At 40.3% G+C, this 20,276-nt stretch overlaps 1 long non-coding RNA gene across 5 annotated transcripts in view; it reads left to right on the forward strand.

Annotated features, from left to right (window-relative positions):
* The window catches only part of LOC144455493 (uncharacterized), a 39,918-nt gene extending 23,093 nt beyond the window's left edge, over positions 1-16,825 (forward strand). For 2 of the 5 annotated variants that reach the window (XR_013484192.1, XR_013484194.1), the window contains 3 exons: positions 9,723-9,869; positions 12,200-12,454; positions 15,632-16,825. This is a non-coding gene — a long non-coding RNA (uncharacterized LOC144455493). Of the gene's footprint in view, positions 1-9,722; positions 9,870-12,199; positions 12,455-12,740; positions 13,380-15,631 lie in introns of those variants that run through there. The other 3 variants (XR_013484195.1, XR_013484193.1, XR_013484196.1) reach the window with 3 other exon arrangements.
* Positions 16,826-20,276: the final 3,451 nt, after the last annotated feature.

The following is a 20,276-nucleotide window of genomic DNA, read 5'->3' on the forward strand; positions in this document are numbered from 1 at the left end:
TTCTGGAGAACTGTGAGCCTGTACTAACAAGACAAGTCTCTATCCTATCTTAACAGAGGCAGGAGAAACCAGAGAACAGCCTGAGTGGGGACAAGACCTAGAGTTAGGTACATGAGATGGGTCTCCAAAGACAGATAGGAAAACTAAGGTTGCTTGTCAATAACATCTTGTTACAACCTAATAATATTCTACTGCATTATATACAATACTTTATTTCAGTCACTGCTCGATTGTTGGACATTTCATTTATTTCCAGATTTCATTTTGTTTTTTACAATAACAAATAATGCTGCTATAAATGGAATCTATAGTTCCTCTCTGTGTGTCTCTATATTTCTCTCTGTCTCTGTCTCTCTCTCTCTCTCTCTTCCCAGTAATGAGATGCCACTCCAAAAAAAATTTCTTTTTGATCTTGGAGATTAAAAAATGTTTTATTGATGGCTTTTTTTTTAGATCTATAACTCATGACCCAGGGTCCTCCAAAATCCCTGGAGTTCTACAGATCATGTACAGTCTTAGGGGATGGCCTAAGGAAGAATTATATTTCATTTTGCCTTGTTTACCCCACCTAGAGTTCACTCCAGTAAAATTTCCAAATGTAGTTTGAATCTAGGTTTTCACAAATATGGATAAAAGGGATCTCTAGCTCCCATACAAGCACTGAAGGTAGTAGATGCATATGGGTAGGGGACAACATTTTTCATCACACAGAAAATGCTGAAGGTGAAAAGTATTCCAAGTAGCCTATAAACAAAAACTGAAAACACATAAAGCTTTCAAAATAGCCCATAAGTTTCCCTGGCAAATGAACTGAACTTCAATAACCAACTCTTTTATGTTACAATGAAATCTCTTTCTCCTCAGGGTCTTACATGGTGTCCTCAAGACTTGTAGTGCCTCTTTGGCACTGGAAGGCAAAAAAAAATTTTAGTTTATTGAATTGGCAGCCCACTTCTCATCAGACCTACACTGCAATCATTCATTATATTAATGGAGATAATGATGATGGTGGTAAGCTTGATCACTGGCCTCCAATTCATGGCTTTAGCCATTGCTATTCTTACTGGGGCCGTATGAAGCCTTCTTTCTCCAAGAGACAAGTTACATCAAGAATTCCCCTTCTCTCTCAAGGTAACCCCCTAGGTAGATGATACCCAGGAAATATCCCTTCTCTGGTGAGAAGATCAGAACATGGGGTCAAAATGCCTAGGAAACTGAAATGCCCTTCAGTCTATATAGGATGTTCAGATTCATAAAAATTGGCCATGAACTTTTGGTGAGTTAGAAAGAGAATGGATTCTAGCATGAGAGCATCGGGTTCAAGTGCCTCCATTGATGTTTACTACCTTTGTGACCTTGGACAAATCATGTAACTTCAAAGGGCCTTGGTTTCTTCATCATCGAAAAATTAAGAAGTTGGACTAGATGTTCTCTGAGGTCGTAGACGTAAGGTCCCATTAGCTCCTTTCTTCAGCTGAGAGGACAAACTCTGTCATTGCCTTGGCTGCTGCTGCCTGTTGAGATAGGAATGTCCATTTTCAGGAACTCTTCTCTCAAACCACGTGGGCAAACACATCTGCTTTTTCTATGCCCTTCAGCCTTCACCCATGGCACTATTAACTCTTTCTCTCTTTGCCTCCTTCCTCCCCCACACTCACCCCACATTGTACTCTGGAAGATAGGTACAAGAGAAAAGGCAAAAGCCCATCCATCTGAGACTCAGCCAGTCAATTATCCTGAGACAGCCCCAGTCTTTGAAATTCAATCAGTGAATCAATCAGATCAAAGTGAAATCAATCAATGAATTCAATTTGGAATTCATCTCTAAGCAGTCAACAGGGTGCTGCTAGGCACACACATACAGAAGTAAGATGCTTACATGGCTCATCCTTCAAAAGAAATACCATGGCATCACCTCGTTTATGTCACGGTTCTCTTTGAGAATGAAGGACAAACAACACCCCCTATACATTTTATTTTTGTTAAGTGTTTTTTTTTTGGGGGGGGGGTAATCAGGGTTAAGTGACTTGCCCAGGGTCCACAGTGCCACCTAACTGTCTGTCTTGTGCATTTTCATTGACTGTTTCTCATGCCTGGAATTCTCTCCCTCTTTTTCTCCACCTCCTGGCGTCCCTGGTTTCCTTCAAGACCTAGCTAAAATCCCATGTACTCCAAGAAGTTTTTCCCTATCCCTCCTTAATGCTAACACCTTCCATCTGCTGATTAATTCCAGTTTATCCTGTATACAGCTTGTTTGTTTATAGTTGTCTTTATGCTTTCCCAGTAGACTTGGCTTCTTGAGAATGGGAACTATCTTTTGCTTTTCTTTGTATCCCCAGTGCTTGGAACGAGGTAGGCACTTAATAAATGTTTGTTGACTAACAGACTCATCATACTAAGATATTTCTTAAAGGCACTGAAAGATACTTCTGTCATCTAATTCAGCTTCCTCATTAGCACATCTGATTAGAGAGATTACTAGATCCTCCTTTTCTGATGATTTATAAACAAATTAGCATCAACCTCAGCTGCCTGCCAACATATATGCACTACCAGGAAATCTGAGATCTTGAGAAATGACTCCAGTTTCTCACAGTCCAATAATTCCTGCTCAAAGACCAAATAAATATCACCAGCTATTCTGGATACCTGACATATTTATTGCGACATCCCCTCTGAGCCTTTCCCAGCTTGACGTGTTCTCACACATTGTTGGTTTTTTCCCCCAAAATTGTGTTATGAAAGAAGTTACAGAAAATGTAGGCTGGAGAAACAAGATGTTATCTTTTGGAGAGGACAGAGCCTATGTTAACGCAGACGGCCCATTCATTCAGAGGCTTCTGAAGCCAATGTGCTCCGGTGGGTGTGATAAATCCCCAGGATCTGAATCCCAGATTTTGCAGTTGGACCTCTAAGTCAGCATGAACACTTTAGCTATGTTCCAAATGAACACGATGTATTATTATTGGAAAAGCAGGAACATCTGTTAGGTCAATTGTGTTCTGTTCCCTTGAAGACAATGGGATTCTCTAAACACAGACCTAATTACCTCAATCTCAGAGGACTCAGTAATAGGGTGCTTAATACCCTTGAGGAATTGTTTATTTAGCTCGCCCTGTTAAAGACTGATTTTCTTATTCAGTGTTTAGATCAAGAGGAACCCTGTCCAAACCATCCCCTCATGAAGACTCCAGAAGAAAAACCATTTGGTTTCAAACAACTTAAGAAAAAAAACAAACATCATTTTATTAACGCTTTTTTCTTCTTGTATTTTTCACTACTTAATAACTGCATGCTCCCAATAGAACCTTCCTTTGTAATGAATCAATAAGTTAAGCAAACAAACCAACATATTGGTTAAGTGTGAAAATGAATGCTTCTTTCTACGCCTGTAGACCACCACCTCTCTGCTAGGAGGCCAGAGGCATGCTTCACTGGCAGTCCTCTGAGGTCATAATGGATCCCTAGCAGCTTCAAAGTTCTGAAGCCTTTCGATGTTGTTTGCCTTTGCATTATTGTGGTCCTCTGATTCCGAAGAACCAATGATGAAGCATCTTCTCACAGAGAAGTGACGGACTCAAGATGTATAACTAGACACACATTTTTGGACATGGCTAATACGGGAATTTGTTTTTACCTGACTGTGCTTATTTGTCATAAAGATTTTCTTTTTCCAATGGAGAGAGGGGTGTTTGTGGTAGAGAGAGAAAACAAATGCTTGTTAATTGAAAAAAATATTTTTTAAAAGAGAAGCACATTAAAAAAAAACTATTATTGTGGCCATTAACAACATGGTAGCTTTCAAACAACGGTGTCAGTAAAGCCTAGCTTCTCACCTTCAGACAAAATTGAGATTCTTTAAATAATTCTTATTAGATAAGAGGCTCTTAAATGGCTCTCACTTAGTGTCTCAATTCCACTCTCCCTAATTTCCCAAATTTAACTTGACCTTCCTAGTAATCTTCCTTTGTTTTTGTTGAGTCATCACAGTTGTGTCTGACTCTTTGTGTGAGGTTTTCTTGGCAAAATACTGGAATGATTTGCCATTTCCTTATCCAGCTCATTTTACAGATGAGGAAACCAAGGCAAACAGGGTGAAGTGACTTGCCCAAGGTCATACCATTAGTATCTGAGGTCAGATTTGAACTCAGAATGGTGAGTCTACCTGACTCCCAGCCCAGTGCTGCCAGCCCAGTCACTGAGACACCTACCTACTCCCTAGTAACACTTAGATCAGACCAAATATAGCATACATAATAGTACAGTAGGAAGACAGTTAAGTTTGGAGCCAGAGGATCAAGTTCAGTTTCTGGCTTTGCTCATTTCTGCCTGTCTGAACTTGTCACTTTAGCTCAAAGGGACTCAGTTTTCTCATCCATGAACTGAGACCAATTGACCAGAAGACCTCTGGATCCTAAGTTAAGGATCTTTTGACTTGTTTTCAGTCTGAGACAGTACAATTTTCTATCTCATTCAAGGACTTCAGATTTGAATGTTCCAAGACTGTCTACTATATAAAGGAAGGATTCTTCAGAGGTGAAGTGGCTCAGGTGAGCTACAATGTTGGATGATGGTGGATGATAGTGGTAGCATCAAAGATTCATAGACTCTCTGATTTTAAAGGACTACAGAGGTCATCTCATCTTGCCTAATACTCCAGTCATGAATCTCCTCCATAGTTATTATTGACAGATGCTCTTCTGATCCCTGCTTTAAAAATTTCATTGATGGGGAATTAATTCACCACCTACTGAGGTGGTCCATCTGACTTTTGTACAGCTCGAATGTCATTCTATTTGGGGGTTTTATTGGGAACCTTCAGCAGACTTGCCTGGGTTGGAGTGAGAGAAAGGGTGACTACAGAATCCTATAGTTCAAATTTATTCAACTTAAGAGCCAGAAGAAACATTGGAGGTCATTGTTTTACTAATGAAAAAAGGAAGAAAGGCCGCAAGAGAGTTCAGTCACTTGCCTAAGGTCAGACAGTAATGAAACAGAAACAAGACAAGAATTCAAGTCTCAAGGCAATCAGTTACAAGTGTTTACCCATAAGTTTTACAGCTTACAAAGCACTTTAAAAAAATTTAACTTTTGTTTTTACATTGCTTAAATTCCTCCTGAATCCTTCCCTTTACCTCCTCCCTGAGAACCATCCTTTAGGAAAGAAAGAAAGAAAGAAAGAAAGAAAGAAAGAAAGAAAGAAAGAAAGAAAGGAAGGAAGGAAGGAAGGAAGGAAGGAAGGAAGGAAGGAAGGAAGGAAGGAAGGAAGGAAGGAAGGAAGGAAGGAAGGAAGGGAGAGAGAAAGAGAGAAAGAAAGAGAGAAAGAAAGAGAAAGAAAGAAAGAAAGGAAGAAAGAAAGAAAGAAAGAAAGAAAGAAAAAAGAAGATAGGAAGAAGATAGGAAGTAAGAAAGGGAAAAGGAAGAAGAAAGAAAAAAGGGAAAAATCAGCAAAATTGATCATTATATCTGGGGGAGAGGGGGAATCTGATAGTACATGCAGTATAACAAACCCTCCATCTCCAGACTCCAGGTATTTCCTCTGGCTGTCTCTGATGCCTGGAATTCTTCCCCTTCTCATCTCTGCCTCCTAGCTTCTCTAGCTTCCTTCAAGTCCCAGCTAAAATCCTACCTTCTTCAAGAAGTCTTTCCCGATCCCCCTTAATGCTGATTAATTCCCATTTATCTTGTACATACTTTGTACATAGCTTATCTTCCCCATTAGACTGAGATCTTCAAAAGCAGGGACTATCTTTTATCTTTCTTTGTATCCCCAGCACTTGGTATAGTGACTGGCATATAGGGGGTGCTTAATAAATGCTTACTGATGGACTGACTGACTACAGAAGAGTGAGGGGAGATATCTTCTCCTATCTCTTTGTTGGGGCTGCACTCATTACCTTTCCCTCCCAAACAACTTCCCTATAGCAGTTGGGGGCACCACCATTCTTTCAGTCACCATGGTTCCCAACCTACTTACCATCCTCAGCTTTTCACCCTCATTCCCTCCCTATCCAATCAATTACCAAGCCCTGCCATTTCTACCTTTATAACATCTTCCATATGCACCTCCTGACACTACCACCATCCTGGCTTAGACCTCATTCTTAGACTATTGCAATAACCTGCTGAATGGTCTTCCCTGCCAAAGTGTCTCCCCGCTATAGTCCATCCTCAATCTTCCTAAGGCATATGTCTGACTGTCACTCTGTTACTCAATAAACTCCAGGGGTTCCCTATCACCTCCAGGACCAAATATAAAACCCTCTATGTGGTGTTCAAAACCCTTTATAACCTGACCTCTTCCTACCTTTCCAGTCTTCTTACACCTTACTCTCCTCCACTTTTCAGTCTAGTGACATTGGATCTCCATGCTGTTCCTTGAACAAGACCCTCCGTCTCTTGACTTGGACATTTTCACTGGCTGACCTTTATGCCTCAAACTCTATCCTTCCTCCTCTCCACTTCCTAGGTTTATTTCATTCCTTGGCTTCCTTGAAGTTTCAGCTAAAATTTCACCTTCTGTAAGAAGCTTTCCCAGTCTTCCTTAGTGCCTTTCCTCTGTGGTTATCTCCATTTTGACTTGTCTATAACTTCTTTGTACATAGTTGTTTACATTCTGTTTCCCCATTAGACTGTAAGCCCCTTGAAAGCAGGGACTTCTTTCTATTGTATTGTCAGAGTGGAACACAGCGCCTGGAACATGGCAGGTGATTAATAAATGTTTGCTGACTTGACTGGGATTCAAGCTTGTTCTTTATAGTTTTGCAACATTCTTTTCAGTTATTTTATGGTTGTTGCTTTTTCCATTTACATTGGTGTAGTCACTGTGTCTATTTTTTTTTGGCTTTTGCTTACTTTACCTTGCATCAGTTCACATAAGTCTTTCCATGCTTCTCTGTGCTTGTCACATACATCATTTCTTACAGCAGAGCAGTATTCCATTACATCCATGTACCACAATTTATTGAACCACCTCCACAGTTGATTGGCATGTATTTTGTTTTCAGATTTTTTTTTGCTACAACAAAAAGTTTTGCCAAAGCTTAAAACCCCACTAAGACTTTAGGACACCCTAAGTTTTCTTTCTTTGTTATCAGTGGCTTTCTTGGAATAAGGACATTTCAGCCATTTTTTTGCTTACAGTTAGCAAGTCACACATGATGAAGGAGGAAGAGGATATCAGTATTATTATCCCCATTTTGCAGACAACTAAACTCAAATTCTGAGAAGCTGTTGACTTGCCCCAATCACATTATTAAGTAACTGTCGGAAGCAGAATTTGAGCCTGGTTTCTGACCCCCAAAGTGAGCACTCTTTCTGCTATATCACTCTCAATGTTCTTAAAAATTATCAGTCACCTAAGTGCTTTATAGAGGACATGATGGGGAAAAGATATTATTGAAAATTAATTATTTATAATAACTAGGACATGATCAAAGACTATTGATTTTTGAGCCAGAAGGGTCCATCTTATTCATATAAAACAACTCCTTCCTTTCAAACATGAAGAAACTGCAGCCTAGAGAGATGAAGGGACATGTCCAAGGTCACAAAGGTAGGAGGTAGCTGAAACAGGATTCAAACTTGACTCCATTGCTCTTTCTACCAAACTAAGATGAATATAAGTTCCTAGAGGGGCAGGGATTTTTTATGGGTTTTTTTGTCTTTATATTAGTTGAGGTGGAGGGAGACCAAATCAGTAATTTCATAAGTGTAGGGAAGTCCTTGTATGGAATCTCCTTCCACTATTTTGGGACTTATCTTCAACTCAGAGAGTTGCCTGTGGCCCTGAGAGTTTAAATGACCTATCCATGGTCTCCGAGCTGATATGTATCAGAAGCAGTACATGGATGCAGGTCTTGCTGACCCCACACCAACTCTCTATCCACTAGGCCACACTACCTCTCTACCTTGCTCTTTAATAAATGCTTCTTAGGTAGATTTGACCAGTCCTGCAACCTGTCTCTGCTCCCTACCCAGCTCTCTGTGGTGCTGAAGAGAAAGGCTGGAAGTCTGGGGATGGAAAAATGAGGCCAAGAGAGATGGGCCAGATGCCTGCTGTGAGAAGCATTTCCAGCTCACCTGAATGGGGCAAAAGGTTAACTTCGAACCAGGATAGAACTTAGCAGGGGTTGCATTGGAAAAAAATCAACTGGCCCAAAAGAAGATAACAAGATCCACAAAGCATCGCTTATCTCCTGTACCGTCTGGATCCCTAGAATCAGCCAAAATGGGGCAGCATCTTTGGGAGGGAGTGTTACGCAATGCCCAAACTGAACAGAAATGTAACAAAGACCGAGTTCCAAGATTTCAAACAAAACAAAGCATTTCTTCTAATTTGTCTCCCAAGGGCCTGAAAGGCATTTCATACATGTCCAGCGAGACATTAAAAATAATTATGCAGAAGAGTAATAGCTCCCTTGGTTGTTTTAATGTATTTTTGTCTACAAACAAGAGAAGTTCTCTGAACGGCTGCCTTGGCTTGCCTTGAAAGGTCCCTAGAACAAAAGCACTTTGAGTGACCCCATGATTATTAACCAACAGTAACTAAGGATGTAGAAGGGCCTGGAAAAGAAAAAAAAAAGACAAAACAGCTGACATCCTTTTTGATGTCAGACTGAATTCTTGTTCATTTAAAATCAAATGAAAAGCAGGGGCTCAGAAACAAGGAAACTCATCAAAAAAATGATGCAACTTCTTTAGTGGCATATTAAGTAAGTACTTAGAACTCGTTAGAAAATGCACACATTGGAAAAGGAAAACAGTGGTTAAAAGCATCAGAATCCTGAATGATGCACTGACCAAATGTCACTTCCTCTGAAATCTCACAGTGGAGCATGCCTACCGCCTCTGGATTTGAGACTAGGTCTGGGATGAGGCATACTTTGTCAGCCATGACCAAAGAAATGCTTTGCTTAATTATCCTTCTTTGTTACAAGAAAGAGTTCTACTGAAGGTGGAGGAGGAATTTAGGGGAGAGTGATTACAAAATGAGGATGATAAAAAAAATACACACATTTCTCCATATAAGTGCTATATATAAATAACTGAGAAGCAATATGATGTAATGGATAAACAGGTGATCTCAAAACCAGGAAGAGTGGGGCTCAAATCCTGATTTCTGAAAAATACTGGCTGTGTGATTTTGGACAAGTCACTTAACCTCTCAGTACTCTAGGCAATTCTCTAAGATTACAAGTATCAGAGAAGGTGCTGACCTGCATTGGCAGAAAACAGTTTTCTCACACAAGATAACATATATAATATATAAAACATAAATATGTGTGTAGATTTGTGTATAAGTGTGTATATACATATGTTATGTATGTATACACACACACACACACACACACACACGCGCGCACGCGCGCACGCGCGCACACGCACAATGCAGGTTAGTCTCTATCCAAAATAAGTGATACGTTTCCTGAGCCGGGAAACCTTCCTTGGCTAAGCTGATCCAGGCATAGGACCAATGACTCATAGAATCTTGAAACTGGAAAAGAAGACTTAGAATCCATCTCTTCTCGTTTCATTCCACTCCATTAGTGGTAGAGGTAGAAGAGGTGGAAATGAGAAGAGAGAACGTTTCAGTTCTATGGAAAGGAAAAACGGTCTTTTTTTTCTTTTAGAAAATAAATTTTATTACTATCTTTTGTTTTTACATCACCAACATTTCCCCCTGTATCCCTTCTCTACCCTCTTCCCTCTTCCCTCCATAGAGGCATCTTACATGATAATGAATTGTTTGAAAAAGAAAAAAGAGGAAGAAGGAAAAAATCAACAAAATCAATACATTGAAAAAACCTGACAATATACGTAATATTTCATGCCCATGGATCTCCCAAATAGGTAAAGAAGGAAAAGGGGTATGTTATCATATTTCTTCTTTGGGGCAAAGTTTTTTCTTTGTAATTTTACAACATTCATTTTCAGTTGTTTGTTGATATGGCTCTTTTCTTTTACATTGTTTTCTATTGTTGCCCACTTACATTGTCTCTCTCCTTCAGAGCATTGTTGTAGCCATGGTTCATATCATTTTCCTGTATCTGCTTACTTCACTTTGCATCAGTTCATGTAAATCTTTCTATGCTTCTCTGTATTTGTCATATTTGTCAAAGAAAGATGTTCTATTTAAGATAAAGCAATAGCTACCACCAGGACAAAGTTGCAAAGTAAACACCCTGAAAGTTGACCTCAGGCTTCTCCTTAGATGGGTGCTAGGAGATAGGGATCAGATATCTCATTCAGAAAAAAATCAAAGCTGGAAGAGCTGAAATATCTTTCCTGTTTGAATGCTTCAGGAAAACAACCCTGTATCATCAATATGATATTTATAAGCATGTGGAAAATCCAGAGCTGGCCTCTGAAAGGCTTGTGGTCACTGTTTTCTTTTATCTCTGACAAAGATCATCATGATGATAATATCAATGACTGTGCACAAAACTCCCGAGCGGATGCCAGCAGCCAATCTCTACTGCCTGTGCAGACCTGATAAAGAAAGCATCCCTCTTTGAGCAAGCCAAATTTTATGGAGCCAGGCTCAGAATCTCCCTTCTTTAGTTAACTATCTTTTTTTTAGCTTTTTTTTTCAGGATCATAAAAATTAGATTTTAGAGTTTGTGTGGCTAATGTGGTGAGAGAAGGTAAGCTCCCTGACAGCAGGGACAGCTTCATTTTTTCTTTGTGCCCCAGGGCCCAATATGCTTATTGATGTGACCCAGTAGCCAGGGAACTCTCCTTGGGAACAAGTATACTTGGGCTGAAGTCTTACCTCTGACTGTTAGTTGTACAGTCATGGTCAAGTCAGTGGAGAACGTTCTCCCTTGCTTCTCTGAGGGTAGTGAACACTTTTGGTGCTTGAATCACCCTATTTGATACCTCAACTAATAGTGATGATCAGAAGATCAATTAGCTAACTTACTAAGTGATTGAATTTATCAAGAAGGGCAGCTAGGCGGTGCAGTGGATAGAATGCTGGCCTGGAGTCAAGAAGGTATCTTTCTGAGTCTGAATCCAGCCTGAGACACTTACTAGCTGTGTGATCCTGGGCAAGTCACTTCACCCTGTTTGCCTCAGTTTCTTCATCTGTAAAATGATCTGGAGAAGGAAATGGCAAAGCAGTCTAGTATCTCTGCCAAGAAAACCCCAAATGGGGTCAAGAAGAGTCAGACATGCCAGAAAAATGACTGAACACATTTATCAAGAAATCTCTCATTGTTGTAACATTAGATACCTTGTTAAAAGATGGTCTTTGAGGTTGCATTTTGCTCAACAAAGTTAACTTAAAAAACCCAACAAGATCTTGTCTTCTCTACAGCTTTCAATACAAAACAATAAACATTTGTTAATTATCTACTATATGCCAGGCACTGTGCTAAGTGCTAGGGTTACAATTAATAAAAAGAAAGATAGTCCTTTCCCTCAAGGAGCTTACAGTCTAATGGGGAGAAGACAACATACAAAAGAAGGCAGGAAAGTAGGGAGAATGTTGGGGGGGGAGCATGAGGTGGTACACAGCGTGGAGGCATCTTGTTGCATGGAGTAGAAACCAGGCAGAGCAGCAGATGCAAAGTGGACTGAGCTGAGTCCAGTTTCTGCTCTCTATAAAGAAAGGCATTGGGAGGAGTTTGGTGCTCCTACTTCCTGCCTTCCAATCAGAAGAGAGAGGAGGCTAAGGGAGTCAGCAGCATGGTAGTTAGTTTGGAAATAATGAGCATATCCTAGGAGAGGGGAATCTTGTTCCTTGGAGTTGAACCTAGGCAGAGTAGTAGATGGAGGCCACTCAGGCAATGAATCAGTCAATCAACAAGCATTTATTAAGAGCCTACTATGTGCCAGGCACTGTTTTAGGTAAAGGGGCTACAAAAACAGGTCAAGTAGTCCCTGTCCTCAAGGAGCTTACTTGCTGCATCTATAGGCATATAGAAAATATATACAAGGTAATTTGGGGAAAAGACAGAGAGAAGGTTCAATCTCTAGAAATGTGTTTGCAAAAGTCTTCCTGATTGCTCCCTTCTCATTTGTTTTTAAAATTAAATACATTTTTGATATATAGGAATTAATTTCATAGAGATTGTACAGAGACAAGAAAATGGACCTATGAGCCCATAATTATTGATGTGGTCTTGATCATCTTTTTAAAAACTCAATAATATCATGCTATTAAGTAATCATTTTGGGTCTTTCAATTTTTCAGATAAATTAAGAATTGATCAGCAAGCTCCTGTTTGAAGATGACACTGTACTCTTTGTGTGAAGCCCCAAAGTATGACAGGACTTCATCAATGAGATCTGCAACCATTCAGAAGAGCTTGGCCTAACAATCTAAACAGGAAAAACCAAATGGACGAAAATTGTCTATAAATAAGAGCTGAGGTTTATACGGTACTCAAAGGCTTGCAAAACACTTTTTCTATGAATTATTTCAATTGATCACAACAGGCTCTGTGAGGTAAGTGGTTTCAGTATATCATGCTATATATAAAGTAGAGACTCTGTCTCCCCCTACTATATGCTAGGAAATTAAATGTGTATACCTTGCAGAATGAGACATTTTTAGACATGGTCAATGTTGGGATTGGCTTTTTTGAGTATACACATTTGTTCCAAGGGTTTTTTTCTTTGTTTTTTTTTTCAATTTTGATGGAGGAGATGGAGGAATGAGGGGATTAGTGATAGGGCTGGGGGGAGAAAAAGGACGAAAAGAGGGTCATTGACACATTATTTTTAATGCACAGAGAAAGCAGCTGGAAGGCCAGAAAAAAAGCACAAGACAATCAGGACAGCTTTGAAAGTTACATATTGAATTAATTATATATTTAAGAGGAAAAGCAAGTTGCCTAAAATAAAGATTCATGGTTTTGTGTACGCTCTTCTCTTTCTGCTCTATTTTGTACACAGAAATCTTCATTTTATTTGATGTTTGTAAAGTTCAAAATAAAAAATAAATATATTTACATTCTCCAGTGGAAGAACATGAGGAAGGGCAGAGCAGGGTGGGCAGAAGAGGTGCTCTTGAATCATCCCAGAGCCACCCCTGGCTCTCCTTGCCTGTTATCATCCCTCTTTTACAGATGAGAAAATTGAGACTCACAGAGGTTTTATAACTTGTCTATGGTAATATAGCTGGTAAATGTTGGGAGCAGGATTTGAACTCCTCTCTCTAGATTTCAAAGTCAGAGCTCTTTGTGCTATACTACACTGTGTCTACTGTCTAGACCAGGGGTGGGGAACCTTGGGCCCTGAGGCCACATGTGGCCTTCTAGGTCCTTGGGTGCAGCCTTTTGACTGAGTTCAAGTTTGACAGAACTATGAAGTTTGGATTCAGTCAAAGGGCTGCGCTTGAGGACCTAGAGGGTCACATGTAGCCTCAGGGCCGCAGGTTTCCCTCCCCCCCCTCTAAACAATAGATATGCAGTTAGATAATCCCCAGTCCGGGTCTTCTTCACTTTATGTATAATCAAGAGCTGTCTGTTGGGCTGATCTAAGATTGATTGACTATAGGAGAAAATCTCTATATCAGAGCAAGAACAATCTTTAATCTCTCTCCTATTTCTTGTCAGTTCTCAATCTTTCCCTTTATAGGGGATCATCCTATTTAATAATTGATTTTTTTTCAAGAAAAACAAAACTTCTTCCATTATCCTACTGTAGGTGAAGAAACAGGAATTGCCTCTCATTGTAAGGAAGACCCAACATCACGTACATGCTCTATGTTCTATCTCTAAAGTCCTTTCCTAGGCTGACATTCTACATTCTACATTGTAAGGTCTCTTCCAGTTTTAACATTCCATCTTCTGTGTTCTAAGGTATCTTACAACTATAGCATTCTGTGTTCTAAGGTTCCTTGCAGTTCTAATATTCTGTGGGTATTATGATACATGAGCTTTGAGGATTTCATACAAAAAAGTGACAGCTTCTTTAAAAAAAAATCTTGACTGGCCTCTGTTTCCCTTTCTTCTACCCTGGGATAATTCAATGTGTCCACCTTTTCTGGGGTGGCATGACAAGAGAATGTCAGAGGAGCAGAAACAGAGGAAGGGGATGATGTTGTCTCTTCACTCCAGGGACATCTCTATTCTTTCTTCCTTAGCTTTCTTCCTTAGTTCCTGTTCTGAATTTCTCTTGTAGTTGAAAATTGTAATTAGTTAAATTGAAAGCTACCTGAAATTGACATCAAGAGAACTGGAAATTCATTCAGACTGTAGTAGGGCTCTAAAACTGAATCCTATTCCATTTTGGAGACCACTTTTCTCCTAGCTGAACTATCAACATCCACCAGATGTTTCTCTCCACCGGACAGAAACCTAACAAAAATCTTTGGCTCTCCTATGAACTCCATTTGCCCCATTTCTCCTTTCAATTCTGATAACATTATATCAAGATGGACATGTAATCATTCACTGGATTGTGACTTAATCTTATTAGACTTGAGTTTCATTCAATGCAAGTATCTCCTTGATGGGGTTCCAGAATACATTTTGTTCGCATTAGCAACACATTCACAAACCACCTCTTAGACCTGGATGTGTCACTCCTCTTAATCTTAGGTGGCTCCCTATTGTCTAGAGGATAATGTTAAAAGTCTAGCATTCAGGGTTGAATCTGGCACCACCCTTCCATTCCAGACTTATTTCATAATTCTATCCCTCGCTGTGCTGGGACTTGACTACTCTCTGTCCCCAAAAAATGGCATACATTCCTTTTTGGGCATGCTACTCCCTGTGCCTGGCATGGGCTCTTTCCTTCTTCCCCTTTAAAGTCTCAAATCAAGTGTCACCCATTACATGAAGCTTTTACTGATCCTTCTAAGTTGGTAATGACCTTCTCTGACTGATCTCACATAATATGTGGCTTTGAGCCTCACTCAAGCTAATCTAGAACTACACTGCATTGTAATTTTTGTCTTCCTGTCTTACCTCTTCCCCACTCAGGCTGTAAACTCCAAGAGGACAGGGGCTCTGGTTTATCTAACCTTAGTATCTCCCCAACCTCAACTCCCAGCAAGTGCTTTTCAAATAGTAGGTGCCTCATGTCTGCTGAACTGAATTGTATAATTGAATTCTGTGTCTCATGCCAATCTCATTCTGTGTTTTGAGGAAGGGATTTGGACATTTTAAAACACTTTATACGTATGAACCATTTTCATTATTATTATTTTCTGCTTATTACATCCTTTAGTTTTAATTATAGCCATACTTCATTTTATTGTGCTCTGCAGATATTGCATTTTTTACAAATTTAAGGTCTGAGCAACCCTGCATCAAGCAAGTCTCACATTGTGTCTCTCTCTATGCTATATTTTAGTAATTCTTGTAATATTTCAAACTTTTTCATTATTATTATTTCTGTTGTGTGATCTGTGATGAATGATCTTTGATGTTACTATTGTCATTGTTTTGGGGCACCACACCCACATAAGGCAGTGAATTTATTTGATAAATGTGTATGTTCTGACTGTTCCACTGACCTGCCATTCCTCATCTCTCTCTTGCTCTCCTTGGGCCTTCCTATTTCCTGAGACACAAAAATATTGAAATTAGGCCAATTAATAACCCAACAATAGCCTCTAAATGTTCAAGTGAAGAGTCAATTGATAAAGCAAACTTCATTGTCGTCTTATTTTAAGAAATTTCCACAGCCACCCCAGCCCTTCAGCAACCACCACCCTGAACAGTCAGCAGCCATCAAAGTCAACGCAAGACCCTCCACCAGCAAAAGGATTACACTCGCTGAAAGCTCAGGTGATGGCTGGCATTTTTTTAAGCAATAAAGTATTTTTAAATTGATGTATGTACATTTTTTAGGCATATTACTATTGTCTACTTAATAGACTACAGTATACTGTCAACATAACTTTTAGATGCACTGGGACACCAAAAAATTCATGTTGACTTGCTTTATTGCAGTGGTCTGGAACTCAAACTGCAATGTCTCTGAAATATGCCTATATATTCTTTTGATTATTAATAATTACATACTTTTAACATCCTTTAAATGATATGTGGCTAACTTCTTGAGGCTAGGGAGAATTTCTCAACCCTTCCCACTCCCAGTCGATAGTACTTTCTTGCCTCTGCTGGAATTAGTGTGTGTGTGTGTGTGTGTGTGTGTGTGTGTGTGTGTGTGATTTGTTTATCTGTGTACATGTTATTCCTTCACCAGTAGAATGCAAACTCTTTGGGGTCAGCATGGTATGGTGGCTAGAATTCTGGGCCTGGAGTCACAAAGACCTGGGTTCAAATCCTTCCTCAAACCCGTATTAGCTGTGTTACTATGGGCCATTTCTGGGTCTCAGTTTCCTAACCTGTTGTAAAAGGAGGGAGTTGGACTCAATGATCTATAAGGTCCCTTCCAGCTCTAAATCTGTAATCCTGTAACTGTTTTGTTTTTGTCTTCCCATCTGTAGAGTGTAATACCATACCTAATCCATAACGCCTGCTTAAACCTATGGTAAATTGGATGGAGTGATTTATTATGCAATCATTCCTAGTTATAATACTTCCACTCAGTATCCTCTCAAAATGCTTTTAAAATGATAGGTCTGGTTATACTCATCCTCAGGTAAGAGATGGTTTGACAGTTGATATAATTGTTCCCAGCTAGCAACAACCCACATTTCTATAGTGTTTTAAGGTTTACCAAGGGCTTTCCCCACAACAATCCTGTGAAGTTGATAAGAATTACATTCCCATTTGGCAGGTGCATAAATTGAGGATGAGCAAGTTTAAGTAATTTGCTCCAGGTTGCAATGCTTAATAAATGTTGGAGGTGAGAACTGGAATCAAAGTTGCTAATGTTATTTCTAACTCTCATTCCACTATACCACACTGATATATAGAGGTGTTGGGGGGTTTTTCGCCTTTGAAGGGTGGTACACAGGATATTCCAAAATAGGAAATGAAATCAATCCTTTGGTCCAAGATATTATAGGTCAAGAAGAAGCCCATGGAGGTGGAAGCTGTCGTATCCCAGCGTGGGGTACAGAGGAAGGGGTATTCAACGTCTGGAGTGACAAGGGAAAACATTCCATCTAGGGAGTAGCAGTCCTCTCCAGGGGAAAACAGGCAGGGTCCAAATCTGGTTCCAAGAGAGTGTAAACCAAATATCCAAGCCAAGTCGGTATCAGGGTTGCTTCAGAGGGCCAAAATCAAAGAGAAAATCATTTGGACAAGCAAAAACTCAGGCTAGCAAGTTGGTATCAGCAAAGGAGGAAAGATACAGGGACTGCTGGGGAACAAATTGTCTGACTCAACCTATCCCCAGAGCTTTTAGGATAGCTGCTTGATCGCCCTTCATCTACTCTGTCCTGATGTGTCTTCATGGTCATGGCCAAGTCTACTATGTTCCCTACTGACTCTGCCATGCTAATAAGGCCACAGGCTCAGACAGAACAACCTTCTAGAAGTACTTGGCTACTTCAGTGACCCAAGTAGCAGAACCGTGCCAGATATGGATGAAGAAGCACCATCTTGGTAAGACGACTTACAATCATTAGAAAATACAGGGGTTCTTAAAGTGGGGTCCATGGACCCCTAAAGAGACTATAGATAGATTTCAGGGTTTCCATGAACTTGTATAGGAAAACATTTCATCATTATTTCAAAATAATTACTTTCCTTTATCATGCTATGGATTTTATTTTATACATTTAAAAACATTATTCTTAGAAGGGAACCAGAGGGTTCACCAGAAATCCAAAGGGTCCATGATACAAAAATGGCCCAGAACCCCTACTCACCGATGTGGCAAAGACATTGATCTGTTTTTGTCCTCTGAAATATACATTCCGATTCATAGGGTCATGATGTCACAGAAGCATACACTTAAAAGTGCTAGGAGGGAACTCGGAGGGCACATAGTTCAAACCCTCACATTATAGATGAGGAAACTAAAGGTATGTGAGTGACTTAACCAAGGTGATACACATAGTAAGTGTCAGAAGTGGGATTCAAACCCAAGTTTCCTGATCTCCAAGCCAATGCTCTTGCCACCACACCATGACCATTCTCTGATTGTTGACATTAATTTATTGAAGGCACTGAGGTAGAGTTGGAGGATATGTATCATTTTGCTGACAATGCCAGATCCATTAAAAAGCAGATTGGATGGGTGTTCCTCTCAGAAAAACAATACATCCTGTTATTTCCTGATGGTTTAGCCAATTTGTTATTTCCCCCCAACCCCAGGGCATCATTACAAGAAGGAGAGATTGCAATGTTCTAAGGATCCTCTCTCAAGGGTGAGGGCCCTAACACAGAACTGTCATCAGCTGTGGGATTGATGAAGGCAGCTCCTTTGTGAATACTGATCTCCTGCTGGCACTGAAACTGGTTGGCATGCCACAGTTCCCAAGGTGTATTGTGCCCTGAGAGAGGGAGCTGAGAGAAGCTCTTGGCTACAAGTTCAGCTTTCTAGAGTCAATAAACCCCGTGACGTTTAGCACAAGACCACTCTGACTTTTGGTTAACAAATGGAAAGGAGCTGCCATGGGGAAGAAAAAGAACAATTGTGTTTTGATGGATGTAACTAAGAGAGACATAGACAGACTGTGCTGGCCAAAGAGTAGATTAAGGGGAAGGAAGAAAAATGTTGGCCAGGCTGCCTTGGCAAGAGGTGGCACCACTCCATGGAGGTTTTCACCAGGGTGACGAATGGGCTGACCATATGCCTGGGAGCTGCTTGGGTTATGAAATAAATGCTAAATCAACAGAGCAGTTCTGTTTCATGGAGCTTTCAGAGACAGACTAAGAGTCATCATTTAGACACCATTTTAAAGCTTACAAGCACTTTCTACATGTAACATTTGTGTATCGACCATGGAGGTTATGTGTATGTCCCCATGGGTTATCTAAAATGCTGTTCTCAAGGAGGCATGAACAAATTCCTCTGAAATATTACCCACCTCTCTCCAAGGGAGGCTTTATTCCTAGCTGGAGAGGAGTCAAGGATTGGGGCCACAAAGCTGGTCGTGAAGAAAGGGCACACGGCTAGAAGTATGTCTATCTGCCCACACAAATCTTGTTAGACTAGAGAATATTATTTTTAATAATAATAATAATAATGGTAATAGCTAACATTTATATAGTGCTGAATATGTGCCAGGCATTGTGCTAAGACTAGGGGAAAAAAAAAAAAGCAAAAGACAGTCCCTGCCCTCAAGGAGTTTACAAGCTAGGGGGAGAGACAACATGCAAATAAATATATACAAAGCAGGCTATGTACAGTATAAATAGGAAACAATTAGCAGAGGGAAGTCATGGAATTAAGAAGGACTAGGGAATGGCTTTCTGTAGGAGGCAGGATTTTAGTTGCAGTCCTGGAAGATAGGTGTCTTTGTTATCCCCATTTTACAGATGAGGAAACTGAAGCAAACTGGGGTCAAGTGACTTGCCCAGGGTCACACAGCTAGTCTGAGGTCACATTTGAATCCCGGTCTTCCTGACTCCGCACCCAGTGCTCGTTACACTGAGCCACCTAGCTGTCTTCAGATTCAAGTTACTTGCCTAGGGGCTTTCCCTCGAAGAGGAATAGGTACCCAGCTTATAACCAAAGGTTTGGCCCCTTCCCACCAAATGCTAGCCACACAAAAACCCATCACAAATAGTGAATAGTGAATAAGTCAATTTATCTAAGCAAATAGCAAGCAAAAATTAGCAAAATTAGGCAAATAATACTATACTAGTCAATAAACATTTACGCACCAGGCACTGGGCTTAGTCCCAGAGTTACAAATAAGAAAATAAAGACAGTCCTTGACCTCAAGGAGCTTACATTCTAATGGGGAAGGACACAACACAAAAGGAAACTAAAAAGGGGAAAGAGGGGAGGAAGGTACCCTGTGCTGGGACATGATAAAGAAATCCAAAGGAGAAGAGCCTGGTGGGAAATGAAGAGATGGCTAATCTGACTCCTCTTTAAACACAAGTTTGGGGAGGAGCTCAGCACCTAGACCTCCAATCAGAGGGGTCCCAGGAGCAGGGAGTACTGGCCAAGTGTGAGTACCAGGACTGGCCATGTTAGAGTGAAGTGAATGTACTCACATGCTGGAGAGAGAGAGCTCCTAGGTCAGCCAAGAGTCAGCCAAGAGGAAATTGCCCAAAGTCTCTTGGAAGGCAAACTGGAAACCAGGAACATGTTGAAGAGCCTTTATATCTATCATTTCTCAAACCCTTTCTTTCCAGGTTTTCTCCCAAAGAGGGTCTGGGACCACATATGTACTTCTTCAAAGCAAAAAACACAAGAAACAACCTCTGACTCCTACTCGACATACA

This window comes from Phascolarctos cinereus, unplaced genomic scaffold (genome assembly GCF_003287225.1).
Source record: "Phascolarctos cinereus isolate Bilbo 61053 unplaced genomic scaffold, phaCin_HiC Scaffold_9;HRSCAF=440, whole genome shotgun sequence".
Classification (NCBI taxonomy): domain Eukaryota; kingdom Metazoa; phylum Chordata; class Mammalia; order Diprotodontia; family Phascolarctidae; genus Phascolarctos; species Phascolarctos cinereus.